A 27,567-nucleotide genomic window follows, 5' to 3' on the forward strand; every position below is an offset into this window, starting at 1 on the left:
TATAAATATACCCTTTGTGAGTTTTTTGTATATTTCATTCTAATTTGGGTTTTTGTTCCTACTGGGCACCTCCCACTTTTGTCCAGAATAGAGCCAGGCTGAGTCCGATAAGATCCATTACAGCAGAAACATTTATGAATATTATATTGGAATGCTTGCAGTGCTGTCTACATGTAGACTTCATAACAAACACAGAGCAGTGGGTACATGGAAAATGATTTTGTGGCTGATAATCCCACTTTAAAATTACAGCTAATTACAACAATCACATTGCTTAAAAAGCCACAGGCTCTATGCTGGGAATATACGTTACGTTTTTCGCGTTCAATTCGCCGCATGATCTATTAGCCATTCGATTTTCTGCTTGATTCTTTTATCTTCGTTTATCTTATCTTTTTTCCATTCATATTCAAATCGAGCGGAAACAGAATCGAGCTGAGAATCGGACATGTCGGAAGTTTATCATCGAAGGCATCTATCGGAGCGATTCTCCACAAAAAATAATGTGTATTCCCAGATCAAATTCGCCAGAGCCATCTAGTTTGCAAGCAGTTAAAGGGGCACTATGATAAATATTTTAAAATTTAAATTGTGTGCAAACATAGACAAATAAGAAGTACATTTTTTTCCAGAGTAAAATGAGCCATAAATTACTTTTCTCCTATGTTGCCGTCACTTACAGTAGGTAGTAGAAATCTGACAGAAGTGACAGGTTTTGGACTAGTCCATCACTTCATAGGAGATTCTCAGCAAGGCTTTTATTCTTTATAAAGATATTCCATGAAAAAGATTGAAACAATAATGCTGGCCAGCTTTCCTGCTCCCTACACAGTTTTTTGGCAGTTGGACAGAGCAACTACCATTCACTAAGTGCTTTTGAAAATAAATACATCCCTGAGAATCCCCCATGAAGAGATGGACTTGTCCAAAACCTGTCACTTCTGTCAGATTTTCTACTACCTACTGTAAGTGACAGCAACATAGGAGAAAGGTAATTTATGGCTCATTTTACTCTAGAAAAAAACATACTTTTTATTTATTTATGTTTGCACATATTTTAAATTTTACAATTTTTCACCCTAGTGCACCTTTAAGAATGTCAGCTATAGTTAATTCTTCTTGTGTGCCGGAGTTGATTCTGTTTTACTTTTTTTATAGTTTATTTGTTTCCACGGTATTCTAATATATCGCTCCTAATACTTGAAAGGATTTCAATTAACACGTCCTGTATGCTAATGCACGCTTTGCTTATTCATCGAGTAGTAGAGCTACCGGTCTCCGAGTAAAGTTGTAGAAAGTTAGCTATATGTTATTACTTGTTTGCATCTTCTCCTTGGTTGTTGTGACCTGGAATTGGTGCTGTTTGACTGGTTTTTGTTTTCCCCACAAATCCAAATATCACCCTTAAAGCTTGAAAGGTTTTTAATTAACTCATCTTCTATGCTAATGTGCGTTTTGCTTTTTTTTTTTTTTTCTAATCATGGAGAAGAGCTAATGTCAAAATGTGACTAATTATGGATTACATAATACTTCAGAATTATTTTTTAATTGATTCCGTTTTAGTCAGGCGTTACGATGACATGACGCTCAGCGGCAATTAAGCAGGAAACCGCACGAGTTAAATATGACTTAAACACGCGTGAGTAAATAAGATGACAAACACGAGGAAATTTAAGAGCGAACGGAGCATGTCTGCGGAATAAAATCATACAATGTATAGCTTATGGGTCATATCCCAGCTGCTCAAACTACTGTATATATAATGAATTGTATGGGTAGCACGGATAATGAATAGAACATGAGTAGCAAAGAAAAGTGTCTCTGATTTTTATTTTCAGTTATATAGCTTTTTTTTTAATAACATTGCATCATACTGTCATATTTGCAGTTTAGAAACCACACTCTTTATTTGAAACTGTAAAACAGAGCAGAGCTATTGACCCTTTGAACTTGCAGTAAAACCTCATCTCAACCGGTCTCTCATTGTTTCTTGTTTTGCTGGCCACACATCATACAATTTGTTAAATATCTGTTCAGTTCAAGAGTAGCAATTATTTTTTTCTGACTGATTGTAACAATTCAAAAATCTGACCAATGTACCACACACCTATGTTCAATTTTTCCCTAATTCTGAATAAAATAATTAAAAGCTCAGAAGAAATTGATTGGAACTGTACATCAAGTAATTGACAATCCATCACACACCATACAATTCTTGCTAAAGTTGGTCTGAAATTTCCAACATGTCCAATCTCCGGAAGAAAAAAAAAAAAAAAAATCGGGACATTTGATCAGATTTATCGATCGAAAACAAAGAAAAGCTCTTGAATTTTCGGGACAACTGATTGAAATTAATCGAATTGGTGAAAAATTGGATCTTTTAATTGTATGGTGTTTGGCCACCTTTAGGCTTCTTTTACACTTTATCAATTGCTCTGTTATAACTGAAAAAAAACAAAGTAATGCCCATGTTTTCCTATGGCACAGTTCCCACTATATGCGATCAGCAAAGCGCTGAAAAGTGCTCAAGTGTGAACCAGCTCTCAGAGAAGCTCTGTTGCATAGATAACAACTGAAGTTTCTTAACTCTTCCTGTACTGGAATACAATATGAGTCTCTTTTCTGTGCTACTAATGTTCTATTTCTTAGCTGTATTACACATACAATTCCTTATCTCATAAGTTTATTTTCACTTCAGGTTGGCTTTAATGCAGACCAGTCATTAAAATGCACATTTTTTTATATCAATAAACAGGGCACTTCCCTTGTAACTAATGGCTGTGATATTTTAAAGTGTTACTTTACTTATACTTGTAACGATCGGTGTAACACAGAGAGGGTCTGATTACCGGTGATCTGCAGCATCACCGAGAATACAGATATATACCCGATTATTGATGATCTGCAGTATCACCGATAATCAGATATATCTCTAACCTCTGGACACCTGAGTAATAAGAGTGTTTAGTGCAACAGGAATACTTTGAGGACTGCACCTGAGGAGCAGGCGCACAGCAGTAAGGAGTACTGCACAGTAACACGTTCCTTCCGTAAGCCTGAGATTCTCCCAAGGGAGGGGTCAGGCTAGGAGTAGGAAGGACAAGTGTGAGTGACACCAGGAGGGGTGTCACCCACAGGTCTGTGAGCTATCTCTTGACTGAGGAGATAGCTCTCGAGGTCGGACGAGCCAGGTCGGCAACAGACAGACAGATCAGGGACAAAGCCAGGAGACAGATGCGGAATCCTTAGACAAGCAGAGTACGGCAACAGAGTATCAGATATAGCGAAGTACCTAATCAGAGATCAGAAGAGTAGTCAGGAAAGCAGAAGGTCATAACAGATAAACAATGCAATTAGTACTTTAACCACTTAACAACCTCTGCCACGCTTATCTACGCCCCTTTAAAATTCACCTGAGTCACAGGGGCGTAGATAGGCAACTCCTGTTTATTTTCCTGCTGTGCGCGATCGCGTTCGCGTGCGCGATCGCGTTCGCGTGCGCGATCGCGTGCGCGATCGCGTCCGCGTGCATGCGGACGGGCATACGCGTCGGGCACCCGCTGGTCTGTGATTGGCTGATGTGAACATGTGTTCACAAAGCCAATGACAGTGCTTATTCATGCAGAATGTGTGTAAACATTGTATCAGTCACTATGCTGTTACAGTTACTGAGATCACTCTTGAGAGGATCTCAGATAACTAACACAGCATTAGTGACTGATCAGCATCAGTGAGGTTTTTTTTAAATAAATTATACCCCCATTAAGCCCATTAACCCTTGCCTCCCTTAAATGTGAAAATTGCTGTGGTTTTTAGGTGAAAAACCCTGTGGTAGAGAAGTGGTTAAGCTATCAATCTGACTCCAGCCGGTTCTGGCACACTGTCGGATCTAGCTAAGGTCTGAGAGCTAGCACATAAAGTATTCCTGAGGTGTGAGGTCCTTGATCATCAACACCTAGGAACTGGTCTAGATAATAACACAGAATATATCACAGATACTGATAAGGTCTGAGTGCTACCACGTAGTGATCGCAACGCCAGACACCAGAGAAATGACCAGCACCCAGTATATATACACAAACGCTCTCCAGCGCCTCCCCTAAGTGCTGGACCAATGAAACCTGTTAGAATTGTCAGCTGATCGGCTGGATCAGCTGACACCCTTCTGACTGCCATAAAGGCTCTGCCTCTCAGCGCGCGCGCGCGTCCTTCTGAACCTGTGTGCACTATCAGTCCCAGCCACACCAGACATGTGTTGTAATGCATCTGTTGGTTTGAACGCGGGGCCAGCCGCACCGCTGTCAGAGCATGCAGCGGTTTCCCCGCGTTCAGCCATACTGCTAGCGGTAAGCCCATGCGTGCAAACCGCGGAATCCGCCGCCTTGTTCACTGGGCATGCGGCGGTTTCTCCGCGCTTTGTCAGGCTAGTGGATGCAGGCCCATGCGCGCAAGCTGCCATGTTGAACGCGGAATCAGCTGCCTTACTTTGAGTACTCGCGGCGGCTTTTCCGAGTTTTCTCACAATACTATTTTTACGTCTCCTTTAAGGCTGCTTTCACAGTGGGACGTTACAGGCGCACGTTAGAGCAGCCTGTAACGCAGCCCACCGCACAGTAATAAAAAATCAATGGGCTGTTCACAGTGCCCACATTGCGTTACAGGGTAACACTGCACGTTCTGTGAAAGTGCTGCATACTGTGCGTTAGACTGCTTGCCCATGCGCAGTAATTAGCCACATGGCTAATTAATATTCACTGCACTGCTGACGTGCAGTGTTTTCTTCCTGGAGCGGCCGCTTTGTGCGCTGATTGGCTGGCAGGACCACGTGATGCAGAGTGGAACACTCCGCATCACGTGGTCCCGCCAGCCAATCAGCACCACGGAGACGCAGTGTGCACAAAGAGCTGTATAACGCGGCTCACTCTGGCGTCCTCCTTGAACACCACCAGGCGTTGCGTTAGGGGTACGTTATGCGACCATAACGTCCCCTAAAACGCAACGTCTTGGTGGGAAAGAGGCCCAAGGGACCACTATGAAGAAAAGCTGTAAAACGTAAAATACATTTGTATGCATACATATCCATTTATATCAGTGTAAAGCAGGAGCATAACTACAAATAATTGGGTCTCCCTATATTCACACCCTTTCTTTTGCCTCCCCTTGGTGCCCTTCACAGCCTGGGGGCCAATTTTGCAAGGGTCATAAAACAAGTGTGGACATCCTAATCTGCACACCCATAACAGGTGTAGCCACAAGAACACCTGATCTGGAGGGTGGAGCCCTTTATCGGAGGGAGTGAGGTGTAGTTGGGGTCCTCTTACAGCCCTGCCCCCCCCCCCTTCCCTGCAGTCCCAGACGCTGCTCCCCTGTAGTTCTACTGTAAATGACCTGTGCAGCTGTAACATACAGTAGATTAGTATTAATCTGACAGCTCTGAACCTTTTACTGAGATATCGGACCAGTCAATCTCCTCATGAGGAATTCTCAAGACTTCCCTATTTTTTTTAAACACCCCTTGCACGGTAGATACGCACCGACTGCCAGAATAGTGGCACATGAGTAGGCAGATGGGCATCTTTGTGTAGGTCCTTTCCAGAGTGTGCTTTTGAAAGAAATGAAGGAAACTTTTGGAATCTCCTATGAGGAGATTGACTAGTCTAAAACCTGTCGGGAGGTTTAGAGCTGTCATATTAATAGTACCAGTTACAGAGGGGAAAAAAGTAGTTTACAGTACATTTTACTCTAGGGGAAAATGTTCATCTAATTTGTATGTGTACACATGTATTTTAACAATACATTTTTTGTGATAATGGTCCTTTGTTTAAAGCATACCCTTGGTGGCAAATAAACCAAAAGTTACGGTGGCCATACACTTATGGATTTGCAGCAGATTCAACCATCAGATAGATTTCTGGCAGATGCCTGTCAGGTAGAATCTGACAAGAATCTATCTGATGTGTGCCACACACTAGGAACAGATTACCAATAGATTTCACAAGGAAATCTATTGAAATCGATCTAACTTCATTATTGGATCATTGGATCTAATGCAACTCTATGGGCCATCAATCTGCTGCCAGCAGCAGATCGACCTACATTTTCCACCCTGTCAGATAGATCAAATCGATCAAAATCGGCCGCAAATCGATTGAATGGGGAAATTTGATACAATGGATTTCTGATCGATCGATTCTATAGAATCGATTGATCGATCGATGGCTGAAATCGACCAGTGTATGGGCCCCTTTAGATACTAACCCAATAAGAGACAAGACACACAACATTTATATTGTGCTTTTCTCCTGGCGCACTCAAAGCCAGAGCTGCAGCCACTAGGGCTCGCAGTATAGGCAGTAGCAGTGTTAGGGCGTCTCCCCCAAGGTCTCCTGAATAGGTGCTGACTTACTGAACAGGAACAGACAAGATTCAAACCCTGGTCTCCTGTGTCAGAGGCATTTACCAGTATACTATCCAGCCACTGTAATCTGGATATAGTAGACAAGTCCATTTTCTGTACTCATGAGTGTGACGCTCTTCTTCTTGCTACATGCCACATGCTGCATTTTTGTTGCCACCGCATTTCTGTCCCGCTCAATTTCATTGGCTCCTGACCCTGTCATCACTGTAAACCAATCCCATTGGCTTACATTGATTGACAGCATCAGGAGTCAATGAAAGAGGCTCCTGACCTGCTTGCACAGCTCGGCCGTCTCAGGGACCGCAGAGAGAGGGACCTGCGGCAGGGACGGGGCGGCGGATGATTGCGGCGATTGGTCGGTAAGCACTGTTTTAACGTCCCAGCAGTCTCTGATAAATGATCATTCCCCAGGTCACCTGACTCTTATTTGGTACATTGCCGCACAAAGGAAGTTGCAGAGCATGCTGGGTTGTGGTTTTTTTGCTTCTTTACTTTCCTCTCAGACTTTACTAATGCAGCCTTCCCCCCCCCCCCCTGTTTTCCCCTCCCATACTTTTGTTCCTCTCTGATTGGCCAATATTTCTCATGCTGAGACAATGCAGTCTCTATTGCAGAGCTGGGTGTTAGTGCCTGAAGACTGGGACGAGGGCAGAGCAGTGTAAGAGAGGAAATTACACCTGGATTGGCTTCAAGATAGACACAGTTAAAATGGAGAATCCTAAGAAGCAGTTTCTCTTTTCTTACTATAGAAAAATCACTAAAATCTAAGCGTGGACAGTGCAATGCATGTGTTATGTAAGTAGAGCAAGTATTTATCTACTTATATATGTGTTTTTTTTTGAGATAGTATGGCTGACTCCATAGTATGGCTGACTCTCCGTTACAAGAAAAGAGTCTCTTGCATAGTCACATGCACTATGTTGAGATTCCCCTTTTTATAGTATGTATCCTAACTATGGCCCTGGGAATACACGGATCGTTTTTGAGATGATTAGATGGTTCGATAGATAATTTCCGACATGTCCGATCTCCCTTTCGATCCTTTCGCCGCTCAATTTTTAATAGCAGTGAATGGAAAAAAAAGAAAAACGAGCAGAAGATAAGAGAATCAACTGCAGAATAGAGCAACAAGAACGATCGAGAGGAGAATCGAGAGACAGAAACGAACCGTGTATTCCCAGCATCACATGCATAGATAGTACATACATTCAGTGTGTCAAACCAATGGAAAGATTAGCAGCACATATCCTTGCCGTCATCTTCTGGGACTGGGAGTGCATCAAACTAATCCCCCATGGGAGCTAGCCAAATACATCCCTATGTACCGTGTGCACACCCCAGCACACTCTAATATGTATTTGACTTCAGACTAAAAATAATGGCGTGCAGTGGTGCGATATTATAACCGCAGGACACACATTGCATCTCTCCGCTAGGTGTCTTGCTGAAATTCAGAAGGCACCGCATGCGTCAGAGAGAAAAAAAACGCCATTATATTTCTGCCAAGTGGGAGAAGTTACAAATAAATGAAACCGGTAAGGACATGAGCTCTGTCAAATGGACTCTTGTGGTTTATATTAGGCGAAAATTGTCCTGCCAGTTTGGCTTAGCGCTCGGCGCGCAGATGAATGTAGCGAGGTCTCCAGTTCATGTAGCGGAGAGTTCATTAGAACCATTGTTATTTTTAATGAATTACCTACGTTTATTCTATTGCGTTCAATTCCCCTCGCTTTGCCTTTTTCCATCCCGTCTTACTCGCGCTCGCTCCCTGCTCTCCCCCGTGAATGCCTCATATTGGTTAATCTACCGGCCCAGAAGGCTGCGAGATTTACATTTCGGCGATGGGGTGAATTGCTAATTTCAGATTCTTGTCTTGCGGCGGAAAGAAGCACTTTCTCTTTTTTTTTTAGTTCTGCTTAGTTTTGATATGGAGAGGAAAGAGATTTCTGTAGCTTTGCTATTTTTGCCTATATACAAAATTGTGCAACAGGAGGAGATGGCAGTGCTTCCAAGTGCCGGCTGCACCTGAATTGACCAGCTGTATACATGTGCGGAGCCCAATACAAGGGGAGATTACACGACTTGCATTCAAAAGAGATGCAAAAATGAAGGACGTTAGCTTCCAATAAACAGTGTGCGCACAGACCATTCAGTACAAGACACTTCCACCACGTTGAGGGATCCTCACAGAAGAGACCTAAGCACTAACTAACCACTAAACATAGTTTAAACCTGGGGCAGCTAGCCATAAATGGTGTACACATTATCTAAAGAACAGCGAAGGAAGTGGCAGCGCTCCTATTCAGGCTGCAACTGAAATGTGCAACAGAGGTGTGCAGTGCCCCCCCCCAGAGACTTAAAGAGAACCAGAGACGAAAACACATAAAAGATTTATACATACCTGGGGCTTTCTCCAGCCCCATCAGCATGGATCGCTCCTACGCCGCCATCCTCCGCCGCCTCTATCGCCGGTATCGGGTACCGTCACTTCCTCTGGACGCAGCCAGTTGTACGCATCCACAGGGACTCCCTCCGGCACCTGCTCTATGCAAGCGCCTGCGCAGTTTGAAGGGAGTGCGATTGCGTCAACTGGCCCTGACTGGCGGAAGTGACGGGACCCAGAACCGGCGATCGAGGAGGCGGAGGACGCCGGCATGGGAGCGATCCATGCTGATGGGGCTGGTATGTATAAATGTATTATGTTGTCCGTCTCTGGTTCTCTTTAAATACACACCTTGCATTCTTTTTATTAGTATTAGGGTTTAGTGCAACAGAGTAACCAAGCAGCTCGGGGTGATCCAAACCACTAGGAATGTATAGGGGGATAAAAGAGACTGAAAAACCCTCCTACTAATAAGCAATGCTTGGTAGGATTGCTATACACCAGCAGTTCTGGATGCTAATCTGGTTTACAGGGGGCGAAAAGAGATAATTTGCATATTCAGAGGTGGTGCATTGTGGGTAACCACAAATATTCACTTATAGCTGAATTATTGAAAGTTCCCTTCTGTTTTAAGATTGCAAATTTCACCAGGGTTTAGTGCATAGACTGCATCTGTTTTGAATTCAAACTGATACACTGATGAATACTGCTAGCCATAATTATAATATCAAAACAGCAGAGCGCTCAACAACTCTCAAATCTATTACAATATTCAAGTTCCTTTCAGACTAATGGCCATAAAGTCCTCCCATTAGTACAAGTCACTTCTATATCTCCCGCAATCTTCATGCAATCCGATATTCCATCACATGTTAACAATATAAGCTCACCAGAAGGGATGGCTAATCAATCAAGATCAGCAAAACACGTTTGGCCCAGCCTGTAATACTCTTCCTTTCTCTGTTGTCGCTCTTCTTATACTCATTAATCATGTGGAGAAAATAAACTTCAATAGTGTGATACTGTTAAATAAATGAGCATCTACTTTTCACCAGTGCTCCCCTATTGACCAATATTATCACCAGCGTGTCTCCACCACCTTAGTAGGTAAGCCTCTCACCAGATTCTGTGGCCGACCCCTCACAGACCAGCAGTTCAGCATATATCTTATAAGTCTTTGCCTCCGGCGTTAAATGTTCTAAAACTCAAACAACGCTTGACATAGCATAACTCCGTTTATTTAAAAAAAGCATTAAAAAGTAGTGCACTCACATGTATTCCATAAAATATGCGCATTTAAAAAGTATCTTTCCCCTCGAGGTCTTAGCGTCTCACCGGCTCTCCAGGCCACGCCCAACTAGTTTCGTCATCCGACTCATCAGGGGCTTGGCCATTCGGAGCCGGCAGACGCCATAAATTCCCATCCTTCAGTCACATGGTCCCCTGTTACAATCAGCGTCATTGGCCATTTCTCCGATCTGGAATTCTAATGTGTCTCCTAATTGGTTGTTATCTTAGCCTGGTGGATGCATGGAGACTACATTTCCCATAGCTCCACACGAGCCGTCTTGAACAATAATAGCCTAATGCCAAAATACTACAATACCCAGAGTGCCGTTGATATATCGGGGACCAATCATACAAGCTAAAACAATAATTAGACTTGCCTGTATACAAAATTGAACATACTGTGCTGGAAATCCTCAATCTGAAAGCTGTGTTTAATTCTTTTTCTTTTATGTCTTTCAGAACTATCTCACGCTGCAAGATCTGGGAGGAAAATAAAAATAAAAGAAAAACAGACTTTCAACAGGGCTTAACGTTCAATTATCGGACAATCCCGTGGGGAGGTCAGCAGCTGCTGGTAATGTATAGTATATATTGGTCTATCCTTGTAGCCTGCTAATGGAAGAGTCATTCCTGCCAGAGGAATTAATGAAGAACTAGAATCTGTTCCCTCGTTACATTGTAGAGAAGTGTTTGTCAATATTATTGCAGGTTGTGCCCCTTTGTGAGAGCCGGTCTTTTCAGCATTATCTCAAGTACCCCCTCACAAGTGTACATTTGTAGGAAGTACACCTTAATTGCGTATAAATGCTTTCCAAACCTTCTCTGATGTCTTCTCTTCTATAAAAAAATACTTAACCAGCTTTTGTTTATGTATAATTTACTGTTTCCTAAGGCAACATTCACGTTATGTACGCTGTGAAACGCATGCAGTAAAATACATGAGCTTTAGAAAGGGTTTTGAGTTCATTATGCCAGGGCTATTCAATCTGTGGTATGCATACCACTGGTGGTACTTTGCTGTTGGCCAGGTGGTACACATCAGGCTTGCCTGCCACTTTATTGCCTGTCTGCCACTTGTCCTAGCCCCGTCCTGCATCCATAAAGTTCCGTTCCCCCTTGCTCGCTCCTCGCTGTGCTGCCCTGTGGCATACTTCAGACCTCAGATCAGCAGTGAAGAGACAGCCTAGAGAACAGTGCACAGTGACAGCTTGTATACAGGAAGTGACATCACTGCTCACATCCTGCATTTGAAGTATACGTGCCAACACTGTGCACCGTTCGCCTGGCAGTCTCTTCACTGTAGCCAGGTTACCACTGATCTCAGGTGTGAACAATTCCGCTTGGCAGCACAGAGAGGAGTGAGCTAGGGGGAACAGAACTTTGTGCTGAGTCACTGCCCAACTCTCTGGTGGTTGCTAGAGGCTACCTATATTGAAGCAGGGGAGGGGGGAACTGGAAAGGCTAACTATATTGGCCAATAATGGCAATCTGTACGCTAACGATCTAATTGTAATCCTTTTCCCTATGCCCCACCAGTACCTCCTTCTATTACACGGTGGCGTAGTGGTTAGCTCTCTCGCCTTGCAGCGCTGGGTCCCTGGTTCTAATCCCGGCCAGGGCACTATCTGCAAAGAGTTTGTATGTTCTCTCCGTGTCTGCGTGGGTTTCCTCCGGGCACTCCGGTTTCCTCCCACATTTCAAAAACATACAGATAAGTTAATTGGCTCCCCCTAAAAAAAAATTGGCCCTAGACTACAGTACTTACACTACATAATATAGACATATGGCAATGGTAGGGATTAGATTGTGAGCTCCTTTGAGGGACAGTTAGTGACAAGATATATATATATATACACACTGTACAGCGCTGCGTAATATGTCGGCGCTATATAAATACTAAATAATAATAATATTAATATTACCCTCCCATATGCCCCCCTTTTCTCAAAGTGTGCCTGTAGGAAAAAAGTGCCCCTGGGGGTACTAACCTTGGGAGGGGGAAGCATCTGAATCCTAAAGAGGCTTCCCCCTTCCTCCTCAGTAGAGGGCATCCAGGGCTGGGACCCCTCAAAGATCTTCTTGTTGGCGTGTGCGCATGTGCATTAGCAGCTCTTCTGATCAGGGCTCTACTGTGCAGGCACACTGGTGGTATCACACTACTATGCAGGTACACTGGTGGTATCACACTACTATGCAGGCACACTGGTGGTATCACACTACTATGCAGGCACACTGGTGGTATCACACTACTATGCAAGCACACTGGTGGTATCACACTACTATGCAGGTACACTGGTGGTATCACACTACTATGCAGGTACACTGGTGGTATCACACTACTATGCAGACACACTGGTGGTATCACACTACTATGCAGGCACACTGGTGGTTTCACACTACTATGCAAGCACACTGGTGGTATCACACTACTATGCAGGCACACTGGTGGTATCACACTACTATGCAGGCACACTGGTGGTATCACACTACTATGCAGGTACACTGGTGGTATCACACTACTATGCAGGCACACTGGTGGTATCACACTACTATGCAGGTACACTGGTGGTATCACACTACTATGCAGGCACACTGGTGGTATCACACTACTTTGCAGGCACACTGGTGGTATCACACTACTATACATGCACAGTGATGGTATCACACTACTATGCAGGCACACTGGTGGTATCACACTACTATGCAGGTACACTGGTGGTATCACACTACTATGCAGGCACAGTGATGGTATCACACTACTATGCAGGCACAGTAATGGTATCACACTACTATGCAGGCACACTGGTGGTATCACACTACTATGCAGGCACACTGGTGGTATCACACTACTATGCAAGCACACTGGTGGTATCACACTACTATGCAGGTACACTGGTGGTATCACACTACTATGCAGGTACACTGGTGGTTTCACACTACTATGCAAGCACACTGGTGGTATCACACTACTATGCAGGCACACTGGTGGTATCACACTACTATGCAGGCACACTGGTGGTATCACACTACTATGCAGGTACACTGGTGGTATCACACTACTATGCAGGTACACTGGTGGTATCACACTACTATGCAGACACACTGGTGGTATCACACTACTATGCAGGCACAGTAATGGTATCACACTACTATGCAGGCACACTGGTGGTATCACACTACTATGCAGGTACACTGGTGGTATCACACTACTATGCAGGCACACTGGTGGTATCACACTACTTTGCAGGCACACTGGTGGTATCACACTACTATGCAGGCACACTGGTGGTATCACACTACTATGCAAGCACAGTGATGGTATCACACTACTATGCAGGCACAGTAATGGTATCACACTACTATGCAGGCACACTGGTGGTATCACACTACTATGCAGGTACACTGGTGGTATCACACTACTATGCAGGCACACTGGTGGTATCACACTACTTTGCAGGCACACTGGTGGTATCACACTACTATGCAGGCACACTGGTGGTATCACACTACTATGCAGGCACTCTGGTGGTATCACACTACTATGCAGGCACACTGGTGGTATCACACTACTTTGCAGGCACACTGGTGGTATCACACTACTATGCAGGCACACTGGTGGTATCACACTACTATGCAGGCACACTGGTGGTATCACACTACTATGCAAGCACACTGGTGGTATCACACTACTATGCAGGTACACTGGTGGTATCACACTACTATGCAGGCACACTGGTGGTATCACACTACTTTGCAGGCACACTGGTGGTATCACACTACTATGCAGGCACACTGGTGGTATCGCACTACTATGCAGGCACACTGGTGGTATCGCACTACTATGCAGGCACACTGGTGGTATCGCACTACTATGCAGGCACACTGGTGGTATCACACTACTTTGCAGGCACACTGGTGGTATCACACTACTATGCAGGTACACTGGTGGTATCACACTACTATGCAGGCACTCTGGTGGTATCACACTACTATGCAGGCACACTGGTGGTATCACACTACTTTGCAGGCACACTGGTGGTATCACACTACTATGCAGGCACACTGGTGGTATCACACTACTATGCAGGCACACTGGTGGTATCACACTACTTTGCAGGCACACTGGTGGTATCACACTACAATGCAAGCACACTGGTGGTATCACACTACTATGCAGGCACACTGGTGGTATCACACTACTATGCAGGTACACTGGTGTTATCACACTACTATGCAGGCACACTGGTGGTATCACACTACTATGCAGGCACACTGGTGGTATCGCACTACTTTGCAGGCACACTGGTGGTATCACACTACTATGCAGGCACACTGGTGGTATCACACTACTATGCAGGCACACTGGTGGTATCACACTACTTTGCAGGCACACTGGTGGTATCACACTACAATGCAAGCACACTGGTGGTATCACACTACTATGCAGGCACACTGGTGGTATCACACTACTATGCAGGCACACTGGTGGTATCACACTACTATGCAGGCACACTGGTGGTATCACACTACTATGCAGGCACACTGGTGGTATCGCACTACTATGCAGGCACACTGGTGGTATCACACTACAATGCAAGCACACTGGTGGTATCACACTACTATGCAGGCACACTGGTGGTATCACACTACTATGCAGGTACACTGGTGGTATCACACTACTATGCAGGCACACTGGTGGTATCACACTACTATGCAGGCACACTGGTGGTATCACACTACTTTGCAGGCACACTGGTGGTATCACACTACTATGCAGGCACACTGGTGGTATCACACTACTATGCAGGCACACTGGTGGTATCACACTACTATGCAGGCACACTGGTGTTATCACACTACTATGCAGGCACACTGGTGGTATCACACTACTATGCAGGCACACTGGTGTTATCACACTACTATGCAGGCACACTGGTGGTATCACACTACTATGCAGGTACACTGGTGGTATCACACTACTATGCAAGCACACTGGTGGTATCACACTACTATGCAGGCACACTGGTGGTATCACACTACTATGCAGGTACACTGGTGTTATCACACTACTATGCAGGCACAGTGATGGTACTTGAACATTTTCAAGTGATAAAAGTGGTACAATTAGGAAAAAGGTTGAAAAGCTCTGCATTATATCACAAACATTATGATGTACTACTGGCCACTTTCACTTAAAATGCACACATTGTCCTTAGTCATGTGCATGGAGAAATCCAATGTAACACAGATACATGAACTCACCCATTAGACAACACGGGCAGTGCATTTGAATGAGTTAGGCAGGGGTCACACTTATCGGCTTTTGTACGCGTTTTCTGCACAGAAAAACTGACTTCAACTGAGAACTCATGTTAATCAATAAGCAAGGTCACACTTTAATGCAGATTTCGCCTGCAGAAAAAAAACTGATTTCTTGCGCAATTTGTCAGTTTTCTCTATAAATTACATTAGCTGCTGTAAGGCAGGGGTCACACTTGTCTTTCAGTTTTCTGTAAAGTGTAGAAAACTGAAAGACAAGTGTGACCCCTGCCTTAATGTGTTGAGTTATTATATAATGCAGAGCACGTGGTATGAACAGAGCCTAAAGTTCAAAATGAATCAGGGCCATTTTAGTCTTAATGTGTTGCGTTGAGTTGCATTGAGAGGTCCAACCGTAATCACTCCCCTTGGATGCCTAACCTTAATCATCCCCCCACAGCTAACTTTAAACACCCCCCCCCCTTCCCCGGCTAACCTCAACTCCCCCCCCCCCCAGCTAACCTTAAGCCTCGCCCCCTTCAACCCCAAAGGGAGCTTTAACCATCTCCCAATGACTAAACTTAACCACCCCCCAGGGCTACCATTAACCACCACACCCTACGGCTAACCTTAACTGCAAACACACACACCAATACACTGTAAACCCCGACCTCCCACCCCCTCCCTCACCACCCCTCCCCCCACAAATATTCGGGTGCTGTCATAGTTGCCAATATAAATAACCGCTATCATTGTAATTTGGGCACCTGGGCGCCCGATAAATAACTGTTGTCTGGGCCTTCTACAATGCAATATATGGCTAGAGCCCAATATTTCAACCAGATTTTCTGTTTCTGGGTGTTTTGGGTTTATGCCATTGATTCTTGTGACAGCGCTAATGCCATTTTTGCTCTTCTGTCACCCAACTATTCTACCTATTGCTGCTTTACTTCCATTCATCTTTCATTGATGTGCACTTTAGAAATAGGCTCCTTAGGTACGGATAGAGCTTAGCTGAGGTCTTTTATTACTAACATGCTGTTAATTCCCTTTTCACAAGATCCTAGCACGGCATTACTGAACATTTCCATTGAAGATGTATTTAGAGCCCGGCACAGAATAGCGGAGTATATCATTTCTGGTGCATGGCATAAAATTACCTCTGGCATCAACTTTTCAACACATTACGGCTAAATTACAGACCATTCGGCTTGCTGAACATCTTTGAGGACAGTGCATCTGTATACCACTCAGATCTCAGACATGATGTGCTGAGAGAAAAAGAAAATCCAAAGTATGAGGAAGAGTCATAGTAGGCCTTTGCCCATCTTTTTTTTATACAGGTTTAAGTTTTTTAGGATTCTAAATATTCACAGGAGTTTATCAGATATGTTTTATCTAAAACTGCATCCAACCCATATCTATAAGCTTAAATCTGTTTTAGTTTCATGGGTGTTTATTGAAAAATTAGAGCGTACAACACAAAGTCAGTCAACATATAAGAGTACCCATCACAGGGGGATATGAAAATACAGGTAGTCCCCGACTTACTAACGCCCGACTTACGAACGACAGCATGGATCCTGTGTTTCCATGGGAACAAGCCAAAAAAATTTTTTTTTAAATTGGACTTGTACTTTTTGAGAAAATTGATTTTGAAAAAATCAAAGAAAAAATGGCTTTTAAACTTGTATAAACAGGTACAGAGGGCAGAGGTGACACAGAGGGGGACACTGGAGGCACAGGGGACACAGATGAGGTACAGGGGACAGAGATGGCACTTAAGAACAGATCCAGGTTAAGAATGAACCTACAGTCCCTATCTTGTTCGTTAACCGGGGACTACCTTTAGAAGTATCACAGACAACAGAAAAGAGACCTTGTTGAAGGCTTAAACTTATTGGAATTTTTCAATTCAGGTGGAGGGTAAGGTTATGGAAGAAAGGTTTTTGGGAGAAGGGTAAGTGTAGAACAAATCCATTTTAAAGGACCACTATTGCGAAAAAATAATTGTACCATTTTAAATAAATGTGTACACATACATATTGGATCTCATTGACAGGACAACTAATCAGTCTTCAAACAAATCTGACAGCAGTCTCATGTCCATGGATGCCCTTTTACACGATTGTAGTAGCATTTGGAGTATGTAGTAGTTGATTAGGCTGCATACCATGCCGTCTTACTACCTCAGACCTTGTGAGTCCTCATAGGCTGATGATAGTCCAATTATGGGAATAGGGGGCAGCATGGTGACGTAGTGGTTAGTACTCTCGACTTGCAGCACTGGGTTAGCCATGGCACTATCTGCATTGAGTTTGTATGTTCTACTCGTGGCTACAGAATACAAAATAATAATAGGCTGATAAGTCCACTCCCCTTCCCACCTGCATTGGAGCAGTGGCCAAGTTTATGATATAACCAGGGAGCAGGAAATGTTGTGGCTTGCAGGGAAAGGAAGTGTCATAAATGAAGAAGGTGTGGCAAGGTTGAGACTTGGAGTGATTGAATTATAGTCAAAGACTGGGGTTCATAAAGACCTATGGCAAAGTCATGGCTGCAATGGTGAGAAGGCTGTCATAGAATACAATTTTACCACCATTTTTTTATGACTTTCTCTACAGCAGGGCTTCCCAACCCTGTCCTCAAGTATCACCAACTGCTTATGTTTTGCAGAAAACCACAAGCATTCACAGGTGAGGTAATTAGTGTCTCAATAGAGCTGATTAACTACCTCTGTGGAATTCCACAAAACATGCACTGTTGGTGGTAACTGAGGACAGGGTTGGGAAGCCCTGCTCTACAGGATCAGTAAAATTACTACAAAATGAGGCAACCCAACAGGCTGCGGAACTCTTGTCCCTCTCTCCTTGAGCTCTGGTACGGTCTTCACATGGCTTTCACTTACCTATTCAATAGCAATAAGTGCTGATCTGATTTGTAATACTCTCACGCAGCTTCTCCATATAAGACCAGAACTTGTATAATGTGACATGAGGTAGCAGGGCTGGGACAAGGATTTACATCTCTAGAGGTGGAGATTTCAAGGTGTGTCCCTCACAAATGTGCACCCAGTAATAGAGAGACCCTCTGCCCAGTTAAGTTAGCCTGGGGGTAAGATGTACCCCCAGTATTAGGTAGGTTCCCCCTACCCCAGTATGGGTAGCCAGATTTGCCCCCAGTTTTAGGTAGGTTGACCCCATTATTCACAGATCTGGAAGTACAGAGCGGTGATGCTGAGACAAGACAGACGGGACCTGGACCTCTAGTGACTGGAGCCCGGAGGAGGTGAGTTAAGAGTGTGCTGTAATCCTCTGCAGACGTGTGGACTCTGAAGATGTGTGGAAGGGGGAGCGTACACAAGGCTCACTGACAGAAGGGGGACCTGAGGAGAGTGGGGATAGAAGTTGGGCCCTCTTCTCGCTCCCTTGAAGCTCTTCGCCCAGAGGCTGGAGCCTATCCAGCCTCTACCTTATCCTCTACCTTGGCCCGTCCCCAGGTAGCAGACCCACGAAATGCACCTGGAGCTCTAGTGGCTGGAGCCCGGAGGAGGTGAGTCAAGTGTGTTCTGTAATCCTCTGCAGACGTGTGGACTCTGAAGATGTGTGGAAGGGGGAGCGCACACAAGGCTCGCTGACAGAAGGGGGACCTGAGGAGAGGGGGGATAGAAGTTGGGCCCCCTTTGCAGCTCTGCGCCCAGAGGCTGGAGCCTATCCAGCCTCTAACTTATCCTCTACTTTGGCCCAGCCCCGGGTAGCAGACCTACGAAATGCACATGTGACAGTTTCATAAATACTACTGGTAGCTACACTGTATTAGATGCAATTCATGTTAAGATAAACAGAGTAAACTTTAGATCACTTGTGTTGCTAGGGTAGCGGCTCATTGATGGCTTTCACTTGTGGCCTGGCATTCATCCCCAGTTTTGCAGTTGTTAGTTACTCTTTCCGCTAATTGTCCACCGAGCTCTGCCAAACGACGCGCAAAGGATTGTTCTACCTTCACAGGCTACGACTTGTTTCCAGCCCTGCATCTCCAGCCAATGTTGTTTCATCTGATTTCTATATTTTGGCGCTGTAAACATATGCTCGACGAGTTTTTAAGTTTGCTAATGTAACTTTTCTGGATCGTGTGCCCAGAGTTGAAAGGGAGAGACTCCCCACTAGCATCGGATTCCAAGGTGAAAATATTGCTGCCATGTTCTGTAATTACTAAAGCTTTTTTTATCTAAATGAAAGAACATTTATGTTAATTAAATGTTGAGTTGGTAGATTTTAAGGTATTCGTTTTTCTGAGTTCTTGTGTATATAAACAATACCATCTGGAGCTAATGTTATCTATTTTTTTTTTGTAATTAGTAATGTAACTTCTCTATGGAGTTCAATAGATTTTTTTGTGTTTATTCTCTTCTGTAGTCACAAACATTCAAAGAAACTTTTATGCACAGATGTAATGCTGGGATGTTTTTATGTACCGAAGCAGCCCGATAAGTTTCGCCAGTTGTGGGGATGGTTTTAGCTTGCTTGGTCCCATGGGACTTGTTTAGTTTAAATGTACTTTCCAGGCATGCAGAAAATATTCCATCTAATCTGGAGCTAATGTTATCTGATTTTTTTTTTTTTGTAATTAGCAATGTAACTTCTCTATAGAGTTCAATAGATTTTTTGCGTTTATTCTCTTTTGTAGTCACAAACAGTCAAAGAAAATGTTATGCACAGAGGTAATGCTGGGATGTTTTTTTCTATATATTGAAGCAGCCCCGACAAGTTTCGCCAGTTGTGGGGATGGTTTTAGCTTGCTTGGACCCATGGGACTTGTTTTTGTTTAAATGTACTTTCCAGGCATGCACAAAATATTCCATCTAAAATAAACAGCCAATAACATTATATGCTGTAGTACAAGAAATAAATAGCAGTAGAGTGTTGTACCGTGTTAGCCATCAGTAAAAGCTAAAGGTTTTGAATCCGGATAATACAATTTATTGGCTAACTTAAAAGAATAAGAGTAAGTAAGCTTTCGGCTGGGCAGCCTTTGTCAGACTCCAATCCTGTTCTCTTCTGTAATCACAAATATTCAAAGAAACTTTTACGCACAGATGTAATACAGGATTGGAGACTGACGAAGGCTGCCCAGCCGAAAGCTTAGTCATATTCTTTTAAGTAAGCCAATAAATGGTATCGTCCTGTTTTAAAATTTCTTACAAGAAATGAAGCCACTAAGTTGAGCCCCTTAAATGAGTAGCTGGTCTGCATTATTTACCTGTCATAATAGTCTCTGTTTATTAAAGATAAATGATGCCAATAAACTTAAAAGCTGATTGATTCCAATACATTAAGGGCCCATTCACACCTGAGCGGGAATCGCGCAATTACCGCTCATGGCAAACCGCTAGCAAAAACCGCTACACATTGTAGCAAGTGGCAGTGTTCTCACTGCATGCAGTGGTTTGACGACGATCTGCGATTAGCGATCGTGATTAGAGTGCAAAGCACGCTAATCGCGATTTCTCCAAAACCGCCGCAGTGTCCAGTGATTTTTCTGCGTCAATCGCGGGAAAATCACTCCCGCAATTTGCGATTATAGGTGTGAACGGGGCCTGAGGCCGGTTTTACATCTATATTTTGCATTGCAGTGGGGATTCGATGCTCATGCTGCATCCCAGCGCTATGCAAAAAAATGACAAACATACAGCCCTGCAGCAGAGTGCGGCGACAGGGTCATATGTATAGCACATCCAACCCCTCCCCCTCCCCCATCCCCGCTCAGAGACGTACTCCCTACTGGACAGGAAGTCCACCACTGGGATTCCCGTCAATCTGCTGCTGCCTACAGTGTAACACCATAATAGCAACATAAAAGATGGTCAATGCTTTACGCGGAGTTATAACAAGGCTCTTTTGTTGATGTTGTCAATAGAGGCCTGCTGAGGCACTTCCTGGCGGAAGCAAATCACGTTGTCCCAGAAATTGGAAAATAAGTACTTCACCTCCCCTTAAAGTGATACTCATCTATATGAGTGAAGGCTCTGGATCTCATAGAGCAGGGGTCCCCAACCTTTTTTGGCCCGGGGACCACTTTCCTGTTCAAACACTTGTCCGGGGACCGGGTGGGGGTTGAGTTGGGGGCTTGTTGTCAGAAAATTGGATTGGGCAGAGTCTTCCTGGACCTCTGTCGGTAGCTTAACTCCAGCGCTGTCACCCCTGTTTCATGTATTCGGCCAACTGGTTGGATACGTCTTCAGGGATCCTTGGGAGGCTCTGAAAGCACTCGTGTCCCAGAGTGACTCCAAAGATCAGCGGCTTCCCCACAGGTGCAGTACGGAGCCGCCTGTCTTTGAATGCTTCCGAAGCACTTTCTTGGGCTCCCGGAGGTGACAGGTTTGAACGAGGGACAGCGCTGGAGCAAAGCCACCAACAGAGGACCAGAAAGCCTCTGCCTTTAAAGTGAACCTGAACTATTGCACAGGACAGAAGGAAACCATATAGAAATGCACCCTGTATGTAGAGAGTTTATCCTGTCTAATTCCCCCTCATCTGTGTCTAATCACAAGCTGTCATTTGATCTCTCCCCTGTGTCACCTAACTGCCACGGCAGATAAGCTCTTTTGAGAGCACAGGATGTTAATATATGTCTGAATTAGAAACTTTGCAGATTTATTGTAGGATTTGTATCAGCTGTAACAAAGACATGTTTTTCTTTAAAAGCCCCCTCTACACCATTCAATTCTAGGCGCGATCGATCGAAATTGATTGGATCAAATTCGATTAAATCCGACATGTCCGACCGGGATTCGATCGATTGTGTGATCGATTTGCATTGAAAACTCGCCAAAATCAATCACAAGATTGATCGAATCCCGCTCGGACATGTCGGATTTAATCGATCTAATCGAATTCAATCCAATTAATTTTGATCGATCGTGCCTGGAATTGAATGATGTAGAGGGGGCTTTAAGGTTATTATGCTGCTGTTTATCTTTTAGAACAGAAAGGAAGTTCTGAGTTCAGGTCCGTTTTGAAAAAATGAAAAAATAAAAAAAGTATTTTTAACATTACTTTAAAGAGGAACTGTAACGGCAAAACGTCCCCGGGGGGTACTCACCTCAGGTGGGGGAAGCCTCAGGATCCTAATTAGGCTTCCCACGCCGTCCTCTGTCCCTCGGGGGTCTCGCTGCAGCCCTCCGTACAGCCGTGACGTAATATTTACCTTCCTGGCTCCTGTGCAGGCGCTCTGACGGCTGTCGGCTCCGAAGTAGGCGGAAATACCCGATCGCCGTCGGGTCTGCTCTACTGCGCAGGCGCAAGTTTCCTGCGCCTGCGCAGTAGAGCGGACCCGACGGAGATCGGGTATTTCCGTCTATTTCCGAGCCGAAAGCAGCCACAGCGCCCCCGCTGGAGCCAGCAAAGGTAAATATTGAAATTACAGTCGGGCCTGTCGCCGGCTGTTCAGAGGGCTGCAGCGAGACCCCCGTGGGACGCAGGACGGCGTGGGAAGCCTCATTAGGATCCGGAGGCTTCCCCCACCCGAGGTGAGTACCCCCCAGGGGATCTTTTTGAAGTTACAGAGTCTCTTTAACAGAAAATTCTAATTTGGTTGAGAAAAGCTCAGTGTTTTCAGTTTGCCTCTATATATTACAAGGATTAATGGAAAACGTTATTTCCGCTTGATTACTTTTTCTATGTAGCCATAACAATAAGCATCGCTCTGTGCCTCTAACAGGCCCTGGCAGGTAGGAGTGTCAGAGTTTTGCTGCCAGTCAGTGGATTAGTACAGGTGTTGAGTAACACAGGTTTCTCCTCATTGCAGCTAATTGCTCCTGCAGTAAGGTGGGAGGCTCTGGAAGGCCTTATGGCAGCGGCAGCGCTAACCGCGAACAGCTAACGCTGCACAGGAGAGTCATGTGAGCTCACTGCCAGTTCTGGAGATTCCTGGGCGGCTGCAGGTTGAAATGAAATGGGGAATTTTAATTACAATGAACTATGTTAGGGCTTGTGTAGCGCTGGTGTATAGTCACAGCAACCTTTTTTCTTTTTGTTTACAAAAGTGATTTTCTTTAAAGTACACATGTAACGTTTCATCCACGACACCTGCCCTCCGTGTATGAGAGTGGCCCCGTGCTTCTCTGTAGGCGTGGTCCATGCATGGAGGGGAGGCCGGCCACGAGCAAGCTAGTGTTAAAGAAAACCTGTACTGAAAAAAAGTTCCCCTGGGGGGTACTCACCTCAGTAGGGGGAAGTCTCTGGACCCTATCGAGGCTTCCCACGTCCTCCTGTGTCCCACGGCTGTCTCGCTGCAGCCCCCGGAACGCACAGGTGAGAAATCCGACAGCCTGTGCAATATTTACCCTTTCTGGCTCCAGCGGGGTGCTGTGTGCTGTTGTAGGCGAAAATATCCGATCTCTGTTGGGTCCGCTCTCCTGCGCAGGCGCAGGAGACTTGTGCCTGTGCAGTAGAGCGGCCCGATGGAAATCGGTTATTTTTGCCTATCTCCGTGGGAAGAGCGGATACTGCACCTGCGCTGGAGCTAAAAGGTACATATTTACATCGCTGCCGCTCCGGGAGGATTTTCCCCTGCCGCTGTGGGACCGACAAGGACGGGGGAAGCCTCAATAGGATCCGGAGGCTTCCCCCACCCGAGGTGAGTACCCCGCAGGGGAGTTTTTTTCATTACAGATTTTCTTTAAGCTACAAAAACAAAGCAGATGCTTAGCTATGGAGAGTGAAGACTGTGGCAGGGCCGGTTCTAGACTTTTTGCTGCCTGATGCAAACTTGTGAGGATGCATCCCCTTCCCACCTCCCCCCTCCCCCCCCCTCCCCAATTTGGAATGATGGCACAGCAACCTACAATTTACTTTGCTTCACTTAATGTTCTCACATGTCATGCTGCAGCTCAGCGCAATAGCACACTGGCTGGCTGCGAGTCTGTAACAAACAGACTGCTCATCCTCAGCCACTCCATTCCTCATCAGTCAGGACAGCAGTGCCACCTCCTCCCTTGTGCTGTGCAAGTCAGATGAAACACTGCTGCTCTCCTGTCTCCCCCCTCCTTACTCACTGTCAGACTCCTCACACAGCCCAACAAGCTGCTTTTCCCCAATGATGACCCCTTCACCTATCTCTCCTCTCCCTACTCTGACTGCATGCTGTGAATGTAAACTCAGTACAAACATGCTGCCCCTGCAATTTCTGCGCCTGATGCAAATGTTTCACCTTGCTTCATGAGAGAACCGGCCCTGGGTCCTAGAGAGCCTTCCCATTCCTCTCACGGTCCCTGTGTTCTGGCGATGTCACCCTGGTTTGAATTCCCCACCGTGGGAGGCTTTGGAAGTCTTTGGGAGCACCCGGGCGAGAGAGTGAGAGCAAGCTTGTGCAGGCGCAGTACAGAGCCAGATTTCGATCGGTGGAATACTGCTACCGGGGGTGACAGCGCTGGAACGCAGGAAGCAGGAGAGGAGGGGAAAGGCTCTATAGGATCCAGAGCCCTCCCTCTCCTTAGGAAAGCATCTAGAATGGACAGTATTGTGAAAACAAAAACGTATGGCCGGGGCTGACATATAAAGGAATTTTTTGCCACTAATTAGAGATGGTCAGTTTTGGATTGATTCCCATTTTATGCAAACATATGCAGCTTGTAATTGGACCAATCAGATCGGTCGATTATGTATGTGATTTGTTCAACTTTAAGCCACGCAAATTTGCATAAAATTACCATACAATATCAACTTAACATTATTAGTGTCTCATTAACCTTCTCTAGCCCATGTTGTCTGATGCCAATACTCACATGCCTTTGCAATCAATGAAATAGAGTGGAGAGTGATAAGCAATCTGATCAGACTAAAAGAATTGTTCTGAAATTCGGATCGATGGAACGATCGTTCGTCACTGATCAGCACCATTGATGGTCCGCGGTCTGATCGATTACAGGGTTGAGAGATCGTACCTGTTAAAGTGCATCTGAACTGAGAACTTTCTTTCTGCTCTAAAAGATACTCAACAGCGTAATAATCTTTAAAAAAAAAAAAAAAAAATTCTTTTTTTTTTACAGATGATACAAATCCTGCACTAAATCTGCAGTGTATCTACTTCTTGCTTTCACAGACGCAGACATATTTTTAACATCCTGTGTTTACAAATTAGCTGCTCTGCCGAGGCAAAGGAGATCCCTGAGCTGACACAGCTGGGAGATCAAATAACAACTTGTGATACGTCACAGATGAAGGAATAAGACAGACTAAACTCTATAAATACATACAGGGTGCATTTCCCTCTGTTTTCCTTCTGTCCTGCGCAAGAGTTCAGGTCCACTTTAAATCCTGACACAATAGAAATAATAGAAGAGAGAAATGGAGCAGAGCGATCACCCATCTGGTAAATAGAGCGTAAGCCGGAAACATACAGATATTCACCTAGAAAGTAAACACTTAGGGACATATTTGGCCTCTCAGAAACGTTTGCAGTTGAACAGCATTCAGCTTCCTTCCTGACATCATACCCCCCGCAATATCTGGCAGCCACCTGTAGCCAAACAGGTGCGCCACAACTCTGGCCAACCCTCAGCTTCCTGTTGCTGAACATCCTCGCTGCCCAGCTTTGTACAGATCTGTTGTTATAAAGCGGCTGACCTCTCTCTGCCTCCTGACATCATCTTCCTCTGCTTGTCACTGTCACTGCTGCCATCATTCCTGTCACTGATCCGGAATGCCTTCCTCAAGCTCATTCAGCAACACTGTGATCCCCAAGCCATCCTGATATATAGGATGTAATCATAATCTATGGGAATGTCGTCAAGTCTTCTCTGATCAAAGAGGTTCCCCGCAGAGCTCTAATTACGGCTAATGGCCGCCACGTTTGAAAAACGGTTAAAGCGAGACTTTGAAATGCATCTTGTTTGACATATGTTACATCTGCATATGTTCATGTATAAATTCCGCGCCCGCGGGGCCTCTCACATCCCATAAACGTTACAGTTTAGAGATGGCATGTATATATGCAGAGCCTTATAAAATAGTCATAGGATATTCCTAGGTGACAATAACCCCATTGGTCTCGGAGGGATGACACTGATAGGCTGCTTTGCCCGGGGCTGATTTGGACTGTATAGCGCTTTACATCTAGAACGGTGACCTTAGAGAGAGGTGGTACGGGATGAATTTAAACAAGCAAGATTTCACTAAGTGATGTCATAAAATAAACAGCTATAAATACACATTTAAAAAGAAAAATTACAATAAAGATATTCTTAAACAGAAACCGAGCGTTGAACTTCATCCCGATCAGTAGCTGATACCCCCTTTTACATGAGAAATCTATTCCTTTTCTCAAATCTATCACTAGGGGGCTCTGTATGGCTGATATTGTGGTGAAACCCCTCCCACAGGAAACTGTCAGGACCATGGTACTCCTGGCAGTTTCCTGTCTGGGAACCTCATTGCATTGTGGGAAAGAGCTGTTTACAGCTAATTCCAGTGACATCACCTGCCAGCAGTAAAAATGTCACCATGTGATAAATGTCAGAATGTAAATCAGGGAGAGGAAAGATTTTACAATGGGCAAACACTGACTATAATATCATTTATACATAATTATTGTAAAAATGAAGCACTTTTTTTATTACATTATTTTCACCGGAGTTCCTCTTTAAACTTCTTGAACCTACAAAGTTAAAATATTACATTTCTTTAAATATATAAAATATTTAACTATTTAGTTGCACCACTCTGACACATACAAATATAAATAAACACTCCTTCAAGACTATGAGCATTTCAGTGCATGCTTTTCACCCTTCTCTTTTCATAACTAGGATTATACAGGTGGCAGCCATTAGCAATTCCTCCTTTGCTGGACACCATCTACTCCACCAGTTTGCCGGATTCTGTCCCGGCAATATGAAAGAGAGGGAGGGGTTCCTCCAATAAATGTAAAATATTTTATATTTGTCATCATGCAGCTGAAAAAAGGCTGTTATTTATTATTATAATTTAGAAAATAGATTTCATTTCTGAAATCTTGTATTTTTAATTTGGGTCCTCTTTAAATAAAATCAACTTAAAGTTTTGTTAATTTAAAGTGGGCTTGTCAGCCATAAAATCCATTTCCATTTACCCACTGCTCTGTGTTTATAATGTAGTCTACATGCTGACTCTGCATTACAAGCATTCCAGTATAAACATAAATGTGTCTGCTGTAATGAATCTTATCTCAGTCTGCCTGG

At 44.5% G+C, this 27,567-nt stretch overlaps 1 protein-coding gene across 6 annotated transcripts in view; it reads left to right on the forward strand.

Annotated features, from left to right (window-relative positions):
* KLHL29 (kelch like family member 29) overlaps positions 1-27,567 on the forward strand; it is a 1,379,660-nt gene that overhangs the window by 186,363 nt on the left and 1,165,730 nt on the right. For all 6 annotated transcript variants that reach the window (XM_068280223.1, XM_068280220.1, XM_068280224.1 and 3 more), the window contains one exon: positions 10,551-10,665. The gene's annotated coding sequence lies outside the window, so the exon portion shown is untranslated. The remainder of the gene's footprint in view (positions 1-10,550; positions 10,666-27,567) is intronic.

Source organism: Hyperolius riggenbachi, chromosome 4, assembly GCF_040937935.1.
Source record: "Hyperolius riggenbachi isolate aHypRig1 chromosome 4, aHypRig1.pri, whole genome shotgun sequence".
In the NCBI taxonomy this organism is placed as follows: Eukaryota; Metazoa; Chordata; class Amphibia; order Anura; family Hyperoliidae; genus Hyperolius; species Hyperolius riggenbachi.